Below are 16,549 nucleotides of genomic sequence, written 5' to 3'. Positions count from 1 at the left end.
TAGGATTACAGGTGTGAGCCATTGGCACCTGGCTTGAACTGATTATTTTTGAGGCAGTCTCCTTTTCTCCCTGGACCTGGACCTGGACAGTGATCTCCCTATTTTAGGCTTCCCAACATAGCTGAGATGATAAGGCCTGTGTCACTATGCCCAGCTTCTTCCCTTCAAAATGGAGTCTGGTAAATTTTTCCACTTAGGATGGACAGGAACTAAAATCCTCCCAATTTCAGCTTTCCAAGTAGATATAATTACAGGCATCAATCAGCTTAAAATTGGCTTTAATAAAATAAAAAAAGGGGGGGGAAATAGAAAGAAACAAAATCTTAAGAATTTATCTTTCTGTTTATTTATTATTTGAGCAACTACCAAATGCCGGGCATGCAACAAGGTGAAAAGTTCAGCCTCTTCCCACAATCAACATTTGAACAAGGCAAAACGAAAAAGTAAAGACGATGATCTTCATGTTTCACGGGGAAATCCAGAAGGCAAAGCAGGGCCCCCAGGAAATGCTGCACCAGCTGCCATCTTGAAACACAGTGATTAATGGCCATCACTTGAAAATCCATGTGAGTCTTAAAAGGAATCTCCATTGTTTCTAGATTTTAGAGTTTGAAGACAAAGGACAAGATTTGAAGCTCTTAACTACTTAACCCCACAGAGAGGTGGTTCTGATGCTCTTTAAAGGCTCCGGCCCCACACTGTTTCTATCAGTCTATATGGCTTCCTCTACTAGGCTAGAAATGGCCTCTACCACAATTGCTGTTTTGAGTTGAATTTCTAAAAATAAAGTCATGGGAAGCCTGGAGCTGGGGAGAGAAATGGCTCTACACAGCTGTCTCAGAGAGATGATTCATTCAGAGAGGAAGATGTGAAGCATTTGATTTGAATTACCTAAGAGCTGAAATTGAGGGCAAATCTCTCCTTGTAGCCACTGCTGTATAATTATCATCCTAATGGAATCCTTTTAAAACCAAGGCAGTCCAACTAGTAAGTTTAATTGAAAATAAAATTTTCACACCCACTATTCTGTCAAAAACCACATTCAATGAAGACAGCTCAGCAGTGACCAAATCACTAATGCAATGCGTCTGTGTGGCAGGAGACAGGGTGAGAAGGGGAGGGATGGTGTTCTCTCTAGGCAGCTTCCCAGGCTCAGTGTTCCAGGTCTGTAGATTTTTCTAAGTCTTTTGGAAAAAAGTAGTGTTGAATTCTCTGTGGTCTGGTGTTACTCCTGCGTCTGTCTCCTACATAAGTTCATCACAGTCTCCTGAAAAGAAGAAGGATTGGAATTTGAAAGGAAGGAAGGAAGGAGGGATGGAGGGAAGGAAAGAGGGAAGGAGTGAAGGAGAAGGGAGGAAGGGAGGGAGGGAGGGAAAAGGAAGAAAGGAAGGGAAAGGGAAGAAAAAGGAGAACGGGAAGGAGGAAAGGGCAGTGGGGAGAGAGGAGGGAGGAGGGGAGAGGGGAAAAGGGAGAGGGAGGAGAAGGGGAGAAGAGGGGAGGGGAAGGAAGGGGAAATGGAAGGGGATGGGAGAAGAGGGGAGGGAGGGGAGGGGATTACTGGCTATGCAATTCTCCCATCACCAACCCAGGACACCGTGCACTTTAGGAAGATCACACTTACCTATCAACTCACAACTTTTGACAGTGACCTGCAACTGCTCTTAGCCACTTATTAGTGGTATGACCTCTGAGTTTCTTCACATCTCTGAAGTAGCGGTTTTCTCATCTAGAGGGGAAACACAAAGGAGACTGTAATTCCCACACTTCCCAGGATGCTCCAGTAGATGAATCCTGGGTACCTTCCCACTGTGAAGAGGGATGGAGAGGTGAGCCAGGCCTGTCTTTGCCACCCACAAAGTGTTTGAACTAGCAGCGACTGCATAAACTGGGAGCCAAAGATTTATGCAGAAACTCAGCCTTAACCAGAAAAACTGATGCTGCTGGTAAGAACGCTGGGCCATTCTCGGGTGTATGCTCTTCTACCAGGTGACAATGGTAATGGTCCAGACCATATGCTTTTGTGGTCCATGGGCTAGTCTTTCTTTAGAAAAATGTGGTGTGGCTGGGCATCGGTGGCTCACGCTTATAATCCTAGCTACTCAGGAAGCTGAGATCTGAGGATAGCACATCAAGGACAGCTTGGGCAGGAAAGTCCGTGAGACTCTTATCTCCAATAAACCACCAGAAAATTGCAAGTGGCGATGTCACTCAAGTGACAGAGCACTAGCCTTGAGCTAAAGAACTGAGGGACAGCGCCCAGGCCCAGAGTTCAAGCCCCACAACTGACAAAAAAAGAAAGGAAGGTGTGGTGTAGGCTTCGGCTGTGAACTGACTCTCTTGTTCAGGGACTTACAATGGTCCTCTTAGACACTGCACTCACTCCCAAAGGTACAGCCCAGCTCTGGAATCAGACACTGGGTTCAAATTGCAGACCTGCTAATCAGATGTCTGATTCCTAGGAGCTGTCTCAGTTTATTTTTAAAAATAGTACCGAGTGCTGACGGCTCACACTCTAATCCTAGCTCCTCAGCAGGCTGAGATCTGGGGATCAAGGCTCAAAGCCAGCCTAATAAGAAAAGTCTCTGAGACTTTTTTCTCCAATTAACTGGCAACAAGCCAGAAGTGGAGGTATGGCTCAAGCCTGGAACACAATGGGCCAGCACTTGTGAAGTTAAATGTGCATGTGTGCTAGGACTCATTTGCATCAGTGCTGGGTCCACACCGGGGAACTCTCCCACAGTTCACAGAACAGGTGTGCAATGTTCATTACAAAACTGGGCTGAGGGAACTACGATCTAACAGTGGGGCACAGGATCCATAAACAAGCAGGAGCTATGCCAGGCACCAAGACTGGACGGCTCAAGTTTGCATGTGGTTTGAGTATGTCCTCCCAAGGCTCATAGGCTTGAAGCAGGGTTCTCAGTGCTGTGATGGTGACATCACAGGGGTGCAACCTTCATGAGGGCACCAGAATGAAAGGTTGCTGGGACCCCCAGTTCTCTCAGGGCAGCTGGTATGAAGAGTGTGTGTAAGCCTGGCCCCTCCCCTCTCCCACACTTCCCATCTTGAGTGCGATCTCTCCTGGTGCATGTTCCCTCCATGGCACCACCCCGTGAGACCTTCACCAGGGCGGAGCCTCCTGCCAGTGCTTTGTCCTTGGATAAAGATGATGGGAATAAAGAGAGTGAAAAAGGAAGCAAGAGATGGGTACTTACAAAGACCAGTGACAGTGTGCATCAAATAAGGGAAGCTGTTGGAAAACCCAGGTAGGAATGTTTTCATGGTTGGCACTAGCGATCATCTGGATGGAAGGGGTGACGCTGAGCAAAATACATTGTTCCCATCACTTAACATGTTAAACTGGAATCCTGTACAACTATAAAATAAACTGAAAAAAATTTACAATCAACTGACCTCTAAAACTATGTGTGTGTGTGTGTGAGGAGGCGTAAGCAGAAAGCTGGCAGCAGGATCTATGATCCTAACCCCTAAGGACTTGCGTGCTTGAGTTAAAGCATTTCTTTAAAAGATGGGTTAGTCCTGCAGGATTAAGCTCTAGTGTTTTATTGCCTTGTAGGCTGTATCAGTCAGGAGAGGCCATGTTATGCTATACTAACATGTATCCCTGAATTTCAGTTTGCCTAGCTGTGCTGAATAAGCTGACTTAAAAATTCTATATGTGACTGGGCATCGGTGGCTCATGCCTGTAATCCTAGCTACTCAAGAGGCTGAGATCTGAGGATCATGGTTCAAAGCCAGCCCAGGCAGGAAAGTCTGTGAGACACTTATCTCTAATAAACAACCAGAAAACTGGAAGTGGCACTGTGGCTCAAATGGTAGAGTGTTCGCTTTGAGCTAAAGAGCTGTGGGACAGCACCCATGACTGACCAAAAAAAAAAAACCCCAAAAATCTATACAGTGTGACGATTTCCATTTTGTAGCTTTTTTTTGTTTGTTTGTTTGGTTTCAGGGTTTGTTTCTTTGTTTGCAAACTGATGGTTTTATCTGTTCTTAAACTTGTTTATGACTCTGGGAAACGGATAAGTCCTAGTCACTAAATATATTGCACTTGATCAGCCAAATGGACCTAAGTAAGAAGTTTTTTAATATATATGGATACATATATTAATGTACGTATGTATTTATTATATGTATGCATATGTATATGTATGCATACATGTATATATGTGTACATATATGCGATGACATATTTTATATATACATAGAATATATATGCGCAGTTGCTGGAGCTCATCTCAGACTCACTGAGCTAGAAAATCAAATGGAAGCTCAGGCACCTGCATTTCAGCAAATTTCTCAGGTAATCATTTGCAAAGGAAGTCTGAAATCCAATGCCATAAAAAGGACTTGAGAAGGGGGAAAAGGATGGCAGGAGGTTAGATCTAGGAGGGACTGAAGAAAGGAGAAGAAGGGGACTGAAGAAAGGACAGTGGGGAAGGTTCCCTCTGTGTGTGTGTGCAAATGTGTGTGTGCACGCGTGTTCCACCAGGAGAAACAAGCTTACAAAACCACGACTCACCATCTGCAGAGCCCTTCTTCCAGCCCTGGCCAACAATGCTCACACTCCATCGGACAGCGTTCACAATCCTGATGTGCAGGAGGAGTTAACCTTTCCCACAGAGTGAGGGGCAGCGCCTGACGACTTGGCCATCGCTGTCAGGGACCTGAACGGCAAGAAGGACCAGAAACACTACTGTCATCTAGATGTGTACCAAATGTCACAGGCTCTACCTTAGCTAATTCTGTCAATGAGCAGTCTCAGTTTACCCAGTGGATGAAAGTTTTATATAGTTTCTTTTTAATCATACTTCAAATTGTATGCAGGGTGCCATACCATGTTTTGAAGTTCAGCTGTATGTTGGAATAACTCGATGTGGTTAATGAACCTATGCATTACATCCCGTGGTCATTGATTGCATCTACTGCCTCAGCAGTTTTCAAGAATTAGAGCTGCCATGATGTTCACCAGCTTCCTTGAACTTACGGCTCCTGCTTAACGTGAAATTCTGTGTCCTCTGAAACAAACCCTCCCATTCCCCAACAACCCCTCGTACCATCCACCTTACTTCAATGAGATCAAGTGTTTTTCCATATTTTAGATTCAACATGTGAATAAGATCGCATCATGTTTATCTTTCTGTGCCTGGTTTGGGCTACGTGTATCAAATACACACTCATACACACACACATAAATGAATATATATACACACACACATAACACATGAATATGTTATATAGATGTATTTTTACATCTGTGCAATAATTAGAGATGCCGCCCAACAATGAGAAGTCATATAGACTGTCCTATTGAGGGCAGGTTTCCAAGGTCCCAGGAAGGTAGGTAACAGTTGGAAAAGGAGTCAAGTACGTACCCAAACCTCCATCCCCCCAAATCTCATATCAGTCCAGTGGGTGAGAGTATGTTCTACCTCATTCTTCTGATGAGGAAACAAAACCAAAAACTGAACCTGTGATTCGCCTCAGATCCTAGGAGATCTCACCCTGACCTGGCTGACCCCAAGGCTCATACCAGGCTGCCTTAAGAGTTCATATGTTCTTTGATTAGGTGCTGGTAGTACATTCCTATAATCTCAGCTACTCAGAAAGCTGAGATCTGAGGATTGAAGTTTGAAGCTCAAAGTGAGCTTAGGCAGGAAAGTCCATGAGACTCTCCAATTAACTAGCAAAAAAAAAAAAAAAAAGCTAGACTGGAAGTGTGGCTCAAGAACAGCAGCCAAGCAAGACAAGAGAGAGTATGAGGCTGTGAAGTCAAGCCACAGGACTGGTACATACACATCAAGTTCTATAGATATAAGTAGGGAAGTTGAGGGGGTGAGGTGGGAGTCTGTTCTACAAAGGGGGGCCAAAGATCTTTCTAGTTAAGAGGAAAACCCAAATTATTTAAAAACAAATCAATTCATGAGCAATACATGGTTATTAGGAAAAATAAATAACAGATAAAGAAGGAAAAGAATTATAATCCCATTACCACTCCAAATGCTTTACCCAGTCAAATACATATTTTCTAGCCTAAAAACAAAATGATATAATTTATGCAGGTTTATCAAAGTTGTATAATTTTAATATTTTTTTAAACATGGATGACTAGTGGTGCTTTCCCAGTGCTAAGCTGTGCATTCTTGCTGGTACATACATTGCTCTGCAGGTTCCAACAGAGAATGGAAGCCTTTCACCTTTTCTTTTCTTTGTTTCCTGTGAACTGTGTCTCTGCCATCAAGGCAGAATGCTGTATCTTGGTGCAAAATGTGGCCTTGAAAAACAGAAACACCAATTGGATTGGTTTCTACTTCCTGATAGATGAAAATAAAGAATAGGTTTTAAAGCAACTAATACAAAATGATTAACATTATTTTATCTTAATGCCAAAGGGAAACACAGCTGAGTTAGCATAGGGCCTCTGGCATGACCACCCCCAGCTCCCCACCCCCATCCAGTCAGCTCCACGACAAATTCTAGCTGGGAGAGTGGAAAATAGCCTCCTTTGCTCCCCCTCTGGTGCTAACGAGGCTCCCTATGGAGACATAATTAATTGCATTCAATTAAGAGTCTTGTACACTTAGCCTTGGCTGCCAGGCACTGTCCCTGTGTCCATGGGAAAGTAGGTAAGATAAGCAGCCCGTTGATGACTGAAAGACCTGCATTTCTCTCAGCCCCTCCATCCTACACTCGTCCTCTGTGCGATCTTCTTTTAAGTTAGGCCTAATTTAGGCACACTGAAATGTCCAGTTTAAGATTTGACAAATGAACCCACCCAAATGCACCAAAGCACCAAGACAGAACATTTCCCTCACCCAAAGGTGTCCTTGTACATTTCCCAAAGATTTCTGTCCACTTTCCAGGGTGACCCACCATGCTGATTTCTAACACTGCATCAGTCTTGAATGTTCTAGAAGCAGCTATAAATGGACCCTTGTTTAAAATGAGCATGGCCAATGAACAAGAACAGACAGCATCTAATGGAAAGGCAGGCAGTGTCTGCACTTTGGAAAACAAGAAGTTCTGTAAAATGGTGATAAACAATTAGCATACAACCCCACAGCTCCATTTCCAGATGGGTGCATACCTAAGGCCAATGAAAGCACAAGCCCCACAGAAACCTGTGCATAAGCCTACATGAGCAATACAGTCCAGATGATAGAAGCAGCCCAGTGCGAAGGAATGAAGAAATACAGTAGGCTGCACCCACCCAATGGAGTATTTTTCAAGCACACACACCAAAAAAAGGAATACGGGCTGGGCGCAGGTGGCTCGCACTGTAATCCTTGCCACTCAGGAGGTTGAGTGTAAAGTAGATGTCAGAAAAGCTTGTGAGATACTACTTCAAAAATAATGAGCAAAAAGCAGGAATAGAGGTGCAGCTCAAATGGTAGAGTACCAATCAGCATAGCAAATGGAAGGCCCTGAGCTCAAGCTCAGTATCACTCCCAAAAAGGGGGAGGAGGTAGGGGGATAAAGTATTGTATGAACTGAGCGAAAGAGGCCAATCACAAAGGACTCTGTCATATGATCACACGTACGTGAAATGCCTACCAGGCCCCAGCCCATAATAAGGGAAAGGAGAGTCATGGGTGACTGAGGAAGGAGAGGAATTGTGAGGTGATAACTGAAGAGTACAGACCTTCCTTCTGAGGTGACGAAGATGTCCTAAGAAAGAAATGTTGTATGGTAACTTCTTTCTCAAAAACAGCAATTTCGAAAAGAACTTCGAGCATCCATAAAAGGGATGGATGGGTGGAGACAAATCAACAGGCCATGTATCAGTGCATTTAAGTTTCTACCTCTCTGAATAAGTGTTTTCAGAGGTGCTTTGTAATAATAAGAAAAACTTGTGCCAAGACAGGCTGATAAATTAGTTATTTACTAACTCCTCTGGCCAATCCATCCCTTGGAAGGACCTACCACAGTCAGGGACCAGACAAGGCAGTGCAGAAGCAAGCCGGGGGAGACAGAAGCTTCCTGTTGAGGGCAGAGGCCAGGCAGGGCATGCACCCATCACTCAGAAAGGCTCAGAGAGCCTAGGATATCAGCCAAGGGGACAACAGGGAGGGCCTGAAGTCTCTCAGCACATGTCAACACAGCCTTGGAGCACACACACACTCTCAGTTAAAGAGTACCTGGACAGAGGGATTCCTGGTACCTGTGAGGAGACTGATGTTGGCGCCCACAGCTAAGCAGATGGTGTCCCTCATCTGCAGAGCGGGTAACCTCTGGAGACAGCTGTGAGGACACGTGGGTGTGGAAAACCTTCTGGAAGTCACAAGGCCCTGCACACCCAACAGGGAAGATTTACTACTCACATCCGCACCCTTCTCTGCAGGGCTGACAACCTGGAATTTAAATCATGACAAATGCCACCACACAGGGGAGAAAACATGTTTACACTCTGAAGACTATGCTGTGGACGTGGGGAGCCGCGGAGCCCTGGGTCACCGCGCCTCTGAGGACACCCACGTTTTTTACACATCTCCCAGTGACGGGCAGCCACAGGACAACGCCTTATGTTCTGGCACTTGTTTGTAACTCCAAGGGCAAACTTTACACTTTAAATTACATAGGCCTCCTCGGCCAGATTTTCTTCTTGTAGTTTAAAGGGAAGTCATTCAGGACCTCCACCTTTGAAAGCAATCCTTACAGGTGAGACCTGAGGACGGTAGTAAGAAAAGGCATTCCAGGAAGGTTTGAGATCTGTGTCTCTCTAGAAGTTATTTTGTCATTTTCTGGTTTCAGGGTCACTGTATGTGAGCTGCAAGGCAGTAGCAAGAACACTGTGTGCACATAAGAGATCCCCATACCTGTGCATGTTGTGTGGGAAGGACTCAGGCTCAGTAAACATCAGCTGCTCTGGTCATCTAGGCAGGACAGAGAACTAGCAGAAGCTGCACCAGGGGGGAACCAAGCCATTATGAAGGGGGGACCCCAGTGGTCCCCATGATCTCAACCTGGTCTCTCCAGGGATATAGGATAATGGGAACGGGGCGGGGGGGAGGAGGGAGGAGAGGACAGAACAGCCACTCAGAAAAATGACTGTACTCGGCACTTCCATTAGCTGTACACAGGGAGAATAATCCGTAGTATTCTGGGTAGGAAAAGGAATAGGAATTAACATCCAGTGCAGAAGGTGCAGGGGAGGAAACACAGGCCAGCCAGGGTAAGCTGGAAGCAGAAGCAGCACATGTCAATCTCCATGGCAACCAGCCAAGCAGCTGGCAGAAGACGCAGACCTCTCTGACTCAAGAGGCCTGGGGCTGGATGAAGCAGAACTGGGATGTTTCAAAGACACCTGCATATACCTTCTGATGTTGCTCAAGAATGGGCCTGAGAGCGGCTTGTGCGGGAGAAACAGCACTTGGAGACGACCAAAGTAAAAGACCTACCTAAGGACCAACTCTCTGGTCAAATTTTAAAATTTTCTCAAAAGAATACCAGTGCTTGACCCAGGGTGTTTACTAGTCCTTAAGAGCTATGCATGAAAAGGACTGGGAATGCGGCTTAGTGGTAGAGTGCTTGCCTTGCATGCACGAAGCCTGGGTTTGATCCCTTAGTACCACATACACAGGAAAAAAACCGGAAGTGGCGCTGTAGCTCAAATGGTAAGGTGCTAGCCTTGAGCAAAAGAAGCTCAGGGACAGTGCCCAGGCCCTGAGTTCAAGCCCCAGGACTGGCAAAAAAAAAAAAGGCTTTGCTGAAATAACTAAATTCTTTGAATAGAAATCACACACACAACTATATATATATATACATATATATGTATATATAAACATATGTATATACACATCTTTATGTTATATGCTCAGTCACACATATACACACGTATATATGTATATTCACTACAGCATATACTGTCAAACACACACACCTCTTTGATTATTCCTTGCAAAAGTTCTACTCTGTTAATCCAATCCTCATACCCCCACAAAGAACAAGAGGCTGGGAGGAAGTAAAAGCCTTGCCTAGGGTCACACTGCTGGCTGGTCAGTGACACAAGTAGCACTGGAAATGGGCTGAATTCCAGAGTGCAGAGGTGCGAAAACAACTGCTTCCTGCAATAACAGTGAGTCACTGATGGAATCTCAGAAACACAGGTCGCCTCCAAATCCTGCCTATTCTCCTCCCACTGGTTAAACCTCCCACTTCTCCAGTTCTGACCCAAAAGGTGCCCTTCTGCCATTCGCATCCCCCCCCCCGCCCTGAACAGAGCGGCAGCACCCGCTTCCTTAGTCAAAGCAGAGCTCAGAATGGCTAGAAGTTATCACACGCTGGATTTTGTTTTCCTGTACCCACAGAAGCCAGCCATTTCCTTCAAAACTGCTATCAGCCAGGCCAGGAAGTTGCTCTTTCCCTGCAACCTATTGTCCACGGGGAGATCAGAGAGCCTTTGAGATGCAGGGATGGAGTCAGGCGGCACATGGAGATAGGAGCAGGCCTCCTGGTGGCTTCACCAGTCCCCAGTGCTGGTGTAGCCATGTCTGCCAGGAGACAGTGGGAACACCGAGACCCCACCTGGACAATGATGCAGAAGCCTTATCAGCAGCCTAGAAAACCTGTGCTCTGTGCTGTGCGCCAAGGCCACTTTCACGACACCCCTTCCATCTCAAAAACCCGCTGCCCGAGGGGCCCACTGAAGATAGTCCTGTGAGGTGACTACTTAGTCTGCTGTGGCTCTAACAATACCGCACAAAGCCTCACCCTCCAACCCAGTTTACTCTGAGGAGAAGCACTTTGTCTCATTCTCCTGTCCACCTCCTGGTCTCCTGGGGACAGCCTCTTCAGCAGAAGAAAACCCATCTAAAAGAGAAGGCTGTGCGCATGTCAGGTGGGACATTTCCATCCCACAGATAAATGGCATTTAGGGTATGTGAGGTGCCACTTTAAAGGCCTGGGCTGGGCTAAGAGAGGCAACATTACTGCCACCTAAATAAAGTCAATTTGCTTACAATAAGGAGATTATTCTGGATTACTCTGTGGTCCCAAATGTTGTCTGAAAGACCTTTGAAAAATAGAAGAAAGAAATCAGGTATGGTGGGGTACTTGTAGTCTCAAGTACTTTGGGCTGAGGCAGAAGACCCACTGGAGCTCGGGGAGGTTGAAGGCAGCTTGGGCAACATAGCAAGACCCTGTTTCAAAAGAAACAAACAAAAATCAGGAGGAAGAAGGAAGGGAGGAGGCAAGGAGGAGGGCAGGGAAGAAAGGAAGGAAATAGGGAAGGAGGAACAAAGAGGGAAAGAAGAAAAAGAAAAAAGGAGGGAGGGGAGAAGAAAAGGAAGAAAGGAAAGAAGGAAGAAGGAGATAATAAAAATGGGAGAAGGACAAAGAAGAGTCAGGGAAGTTGTCACTATGGAGGGAACAGGGACCTGTTATACCGCTGACTCTGAAGATGGAATAGGATGAGCATATGAGCCAAGGCATGTCAGTAGCTTCTAGAAGCCAAAAAAGGGAAGGAAGCAGTTTGTTCCTTGGAGTGTCTGGAAGAAGCACAATCCTACGTTCCATGATTTTAGCATAGCAAGAACCTTGTCAAACTTCTACACATGGCAAGACAATGTATGGCTGTTTTAAGCCTCTGGGTTGGTAATAATCTGTTACACTGCCAAGAGGGGACTAATACAGGAACCAGCTCTGACTTAAAATCATCCTATGAAATGGTTTCTGAGTCTACAATGCTAGAAAGTGCTGCGCAAACCCACATATAATGATATAACATAAATGACAAGCATTTCTTTCTCGCTCTTCCTGTCTGCTGGTTGCCCAGGGGTTTGGCTGATAAAAGCAATGCTTGTCTGAGGTTGGCTGAAGGCTAGGTGTTAGCCCTGAGTTTATGCCATCTCTCCCATCCTCTGGCCCAGGGGCTGCCAAAGTCATGTCATCATCATAAAAGGAACATGAGGCCAACAAAGGTCATAAGGCCAACGACTTCTCATGGACCAATGCAAGTCACATGGCCAAGACCAAAGTGAAGGAGTGCAAGCTACCCACACTGACATGCATGAATGCATAATTTTTTTTTGGTCCCATGCGGGGCTTGAACCCATCAGGGCCTGGGCGCTGTCCCTGAGCCTCTTCGTGCTCAGGGCTAGTGCTCTACCACTTGAGCCACTGTGTTACTTCTGGTTTGTGAGTGGTTAATAGAAGAGTCTCACGGGGACTTTTCTGCCCTGGCTAGCTTGGAACCATGATCCTCAGATCTCAGCCTCCTGAGTAGCTAGGATTATAGGCATGAGCCACTGGTGCCCAAATGCATAATTTCTTAATGGAGGAGTAAAGAACTGGACCCAGGGGCTCAATCTCTCACAGATAAACACTACTGCCAGTAGCTCATGTTACAGAGGCAGTGAAGTCAGAATCCTTAAGAAGCTCATCCACAATCACACTGTTGGTGAATAAAGGAGCCAGGATTAGAAGTCAAACAATTTGGCTTCAGAACGCTGGTCAAGAATTGACATCTGCTGCTGGTGGAGGTAAGTGTCCATTGTACTAAGCCGCTGGCTCTGGTGAAGGTGCAGACCTCAGGGCCACAGTGATTCCCAGAACGACAATCAGGAAGGGAGAGAACCAACCAAAAAGGCAAGCCAACTTGAGCTCTTCTCAGGTCAGTAAGGCCTCCATTCTCTAGTCTAGGCCTGAGGCTAAGAAGGTTCCATGACTTTCCAGTATAGCAAGTCCAATATCTGGGATGAGTCAACTGTCCACAGCTGTAGTGGGGCCAAATGTCCTTCCCTCATATATATATATTTTTTTTTTGTCAGTTGTGGGGCCTGAACTCTGGGCCTGGGCGCTGTCCCTGAGCTCTTCAGCTCAAGGCTAGCACTCTACCACTTGAGCCACAGCACCACTTTCGGTTTTTTTAGTGGTTTACTGGAGACAACAGTCTCACAGACTTTCTTGCCTGGGCTGGCTTTGAACTGCAATCCTCAGATCTCAGCCTCCTAGGTAACAGGATTACAGGTGTGAGCCACTGGCGCCCAGCTTCTTCTCTCATCTTTTTTTTTTTTTCTTCCCGTCAGTCATGGGGCTTCAACTCTGGGCTTGGGCGCTGTCCCTGTGCTCTTCAGCTCAAGGCAAGCGCTCTACTGCTTGAGCCAAAGCGTCACTTCCGGTTTTCTAGTGTTTTTTATTGGAGATAAGAGTCGCCTGGACTTTCCTGCCCGGGTTGGCTTTGAACTGTGATCCTCAGAACTCAGCCTCCTGAGTTCTGAGATGTGAGCCACAGGCGCCTGGCTTCATCTTTAAGGATAGAATCTGCAGCTAGAGCTGGTTTACAGGACAGGACACCAGTGAGCTGGTTCCTTTGACAAAGGGAGGCTGTTAATCTGGAGGCCAGAATGAGGAAAAGTACAGAAAGGACAGCAGATGCACAGAATGTAGAAGGAAATGAAGCTGGCAGTGAGGCAGGGAAGTCTCTGAGCTGGAAAGCAGATGGAGGAAGGAAGGAGGATTTGAGTGAAGTATTTCTCACAGTACTAAGAAACTGTATTTCAGGGCACCTAGTTGGATTTCCTAGAAAGGGTCACAAAGCTAAAACCAATGGTCTGGGCCTAGCTGGGGCCCCGTTAGAAAGCAAGATCACAGGACAGGAAGGTCAGGAGTAGCAGCATCTCTGCATGAGAAAAGCAACCAGCGTTGAAAGACTCAGAGTGACTGCAGAGCCAGTAAGTAACTGGGGGAGGCAGGGGCCTTGGGTCATGTGGCAGGGGCAGTTGGTCACCAAAAGCTCACACACCACACAGTTGCAAAAAGAAGTTGGTGGCCATGTTGACTTGACGTCATGGTATACTAAGGCTAAAAGGAAGGTGAGCGCATTCCTCTGTGAGCTGCGGCAACTGAGCCTTCTCCCTGCAATCTAAGTCAAAATCATTCCCTCCTGGTCACTCTCCTCCCTCCCAGCTACCGTCTCCTAAAAAGGAGCGTGACCTGACTTTAAAACCCAGAACCCAGCCAAGAGGGCCAGTGACACTTTTCTGCACATACAGTGTAACGCATCAGCTGACCTCACAAAGTCTCTTTTCCTTATCTCCTCCAAGACGAACAGCAAGGCTCTGATTTGACGGAAGCAAGGCAAGGGGCAAGGAAGCCACATAGCCTGTTCACAATCACCAATGGGAATAAATGCTAGGCAGGCCTGCTGGACTCCTCAGCCCTGGTCCACACGGTGTGTGCATGAACCATACTCGGGGCTTCCTAGAGATCCAGGACAGTGATCTTTGATTCATGTCCCACCCGTTTACCAAGAGGTCTAATGGCCTCCACGGTGACTGCTAGAAGAAACCCCAGTAGAATGATGGCTGTGGCTCAGATCCATCTGCCACCGTGTGGGTTCTATGAATCCTGGCTTTACCATCCACCAGTTAGATGAAATGGCAAGCCACATTACTTACTCTCCGGGCCTCAGTAACAGTGCCTTAAGAGTCCTATTTATTTATTTATTTATTTTCAGGTGGTATAGGAGTTTGAATTCAGGCCTTCATGCTTGCTAGGAAGGTATTTTTAAACCACATCCCCAGACATTTTTTGCTTTTAGTTATTATTATTGCTATTATTATTGATAGTCTCATTGTTTTTGCTCAGGGCCAACATCAGACCACAAAATCCTCTTACCTATATTTGTGACTGAGATTACATGCATGTTTCTACCATGCCTAGCTTGTTTGTTGAGATGAGGTCTTGCTAACTTTTTGTATGGGCTGGCCTCAAACCCAGGATTCTTTTACTCTTCTTCTTCTTCTGAATAGCTGAGACTATGGGCATGCATCACTTACCAGGCCAGGTCTCAACAGTCTTAGGAGAATAGACTTAGGAACAGTATGCAGTACAGAGATAGTATGAAAGCAGCAATGGCTTTCATTATTACAGCTGTTGATAGTCAAAACTGGTTTCCAAGATCCTTGCCTTCACTGGGTTGAAAGCTAGTGGAAGAAGACAGAGAGACAAATCTGCAAATCATGCAGAGAAGGGGGAAGTGACAGCAAAACGGCAGGGTAGGGATGTCATTCGTCACAGGGAAATGGACCTGAGCAGCATTTTACAAGCGGGGTGCCTCATGAGTGTGATCCTAGCTACATGGGAGAATGGGATTCTGAAGATCTTGGCTTGAGGCTAGTCAGGAAGAAAAGTTTGCGAGATGTTAGCAGGCTAGCCTGGGCAAAAATCACTCTCCAGATTCATCTTGACAGAAGAAGCTGCAAGTAGAGGTGTGTGCGTCTGTCATCCCAGCTCCAGGGGAGGCTAGGATGGGAGGGTGGAGGCCCAGGCACATGGCTGAGACAGGGGAGAGCTTACCTAAAAAGTGTGGCTCAGTGCTAGAGCCCTGTACAGGAAACACAAGGCCTTGAGCTCAAATGCTGCATCTGAAAAAGAGAGGGGAGCAGAAGAAGGAAAGGAGGGAGAGAGGAGAGAGGGAGGGAGGGAGGGAGGGAGGAAGCGAGGAGGAAGGAAGCGAGGAAGGAAGGAAGGAAGGAAGGAAGGAAGGAAGGCAGGCAGGCAGGCAGGCAGGCAGGCAGGCATTCCTTCAGCTAAGAAATGCAAATGACAGGTTACACACCTGTGTGGAACCTTTCAGGCAGGAAGGACAGAAAAGATGCACTTTGGGCAGAAGGACAACTTCACTCTCCCCCAAGCCAGCTCAGTGTAGTGAGTAACCCACCCCACAGGACCTCAGTCAAGACTGGCCCCCAGGGATTCAGGATCCGGACCTCTGCTCATGGACCCAGGCTTTGGGTCCATTCCCTACTGACCCAAGTTCTAAGACAGTCCAAATTGTCTTCAACTTCAAAACAGCCCAACGCCTAGGAAACTGGCCCATCTACCTAGTGACCCAGGCCTAGTCCATCCAAGTCTCCAAGTAGTAACTCCAGCCACAGATTTGGAAATCTCTGGACTGACTAGTAATGATGTTCTCTTCCAAGTAAGCACATTCCTGAAGATGATTATTTCTTCAAATGTTCAGTGCAGGGCCACAGGACAAGTAGCCAGGGCAACATGCAACCACCAAAGGAACAAAGTAAAACACCAATAATGAGCTCAAAGAAATAGAGAGGCATGGGTTTCTTGACAAAGACTTCAAAATCATTGTTTTTGAAGAAGCTCAATCAACTACCCGAAAATAAAGAAAGATGACTAAAGGACACGGGGAAAGAAAACACATGAACAAACATATCAGGTCAACCAAGTATAGAAACCAACCAAACAAACAAACAACAAAACATAACTCTGGCACAACCCACAAAACTAGCAAGTAGTTGAGTGGGGGTTTGAACCCAGGGCTCTCTGGGGATGATGGGCCTTAAATGCTACTCTCGGAAGTCTGGTTCAGTCCTGGAGTGACTGTGTTTAAGGCTAATGAGGGGTAATGTCAGATGTTCTGTATTCGGACTTGGCCGTTAGGAAGGGACACGAGAGACAGGAAAACTCAGCGCCCCCAACATAAAGCCCTAGACAGGAAAGGAGTTCAGAGAGCTGAGACACAGGGGCCACACAGAAAAGGAAGCCATCGGGAAGGAACTGCTGACAGGAA

General features: G+C 46.4%; 1 long non-coding RNA gene across 4 annotated transcripts in view; it reads right to left on the bottom strand.

The window, feature by feature from the left end:
• Window positions 1–323: 323 nt before the first annotated feature.
• The window catches only part of LOC105992351, a 123,705-nt gene continuing 107,479 nt past the window's right edge, over window positions 324–16,549 (bottom strand). For all 4 annotated transcript variants that reach the window (XR_001175399.1, XR_001175401.1, XR_001175400.1 and 1 more), the window contains 3 exons: window positions 4,541–4,685; window positions 1,622–1,726; window positions 324–1,267 (listed from right to left, as the gene is read on the bottom strand). This is a non-coding gene — a long non-coding RNA (uncharacterized LOC105992351). The remainder of the gene's footprint in view (window positions 1,268–1,621; window positions 1,727–4,540; window positions 4,686–16,549) is intronic.

This window comes from Dipodomys ordii, unplaced genomic scaffold (assembly GCF_000151885.1).
Source record: "Dipodomys ordii isolate 6190 unplaced genomic scaffold, Dord_2.0 Scaffold82, whole genome shotgun sequence".
Classification (NCBI taxonomy): domain Eukaryota; kingdom Metazoa; phylum Chordata; class Mammalia; order Rodentia; family Heteromyidae; genus Dipodomys; species Dipodomys ordii.
Note: the sequence above shows the minus strand (reverse complement) of the source record. Positions and strands in the feature narration are given on the sequence as shown.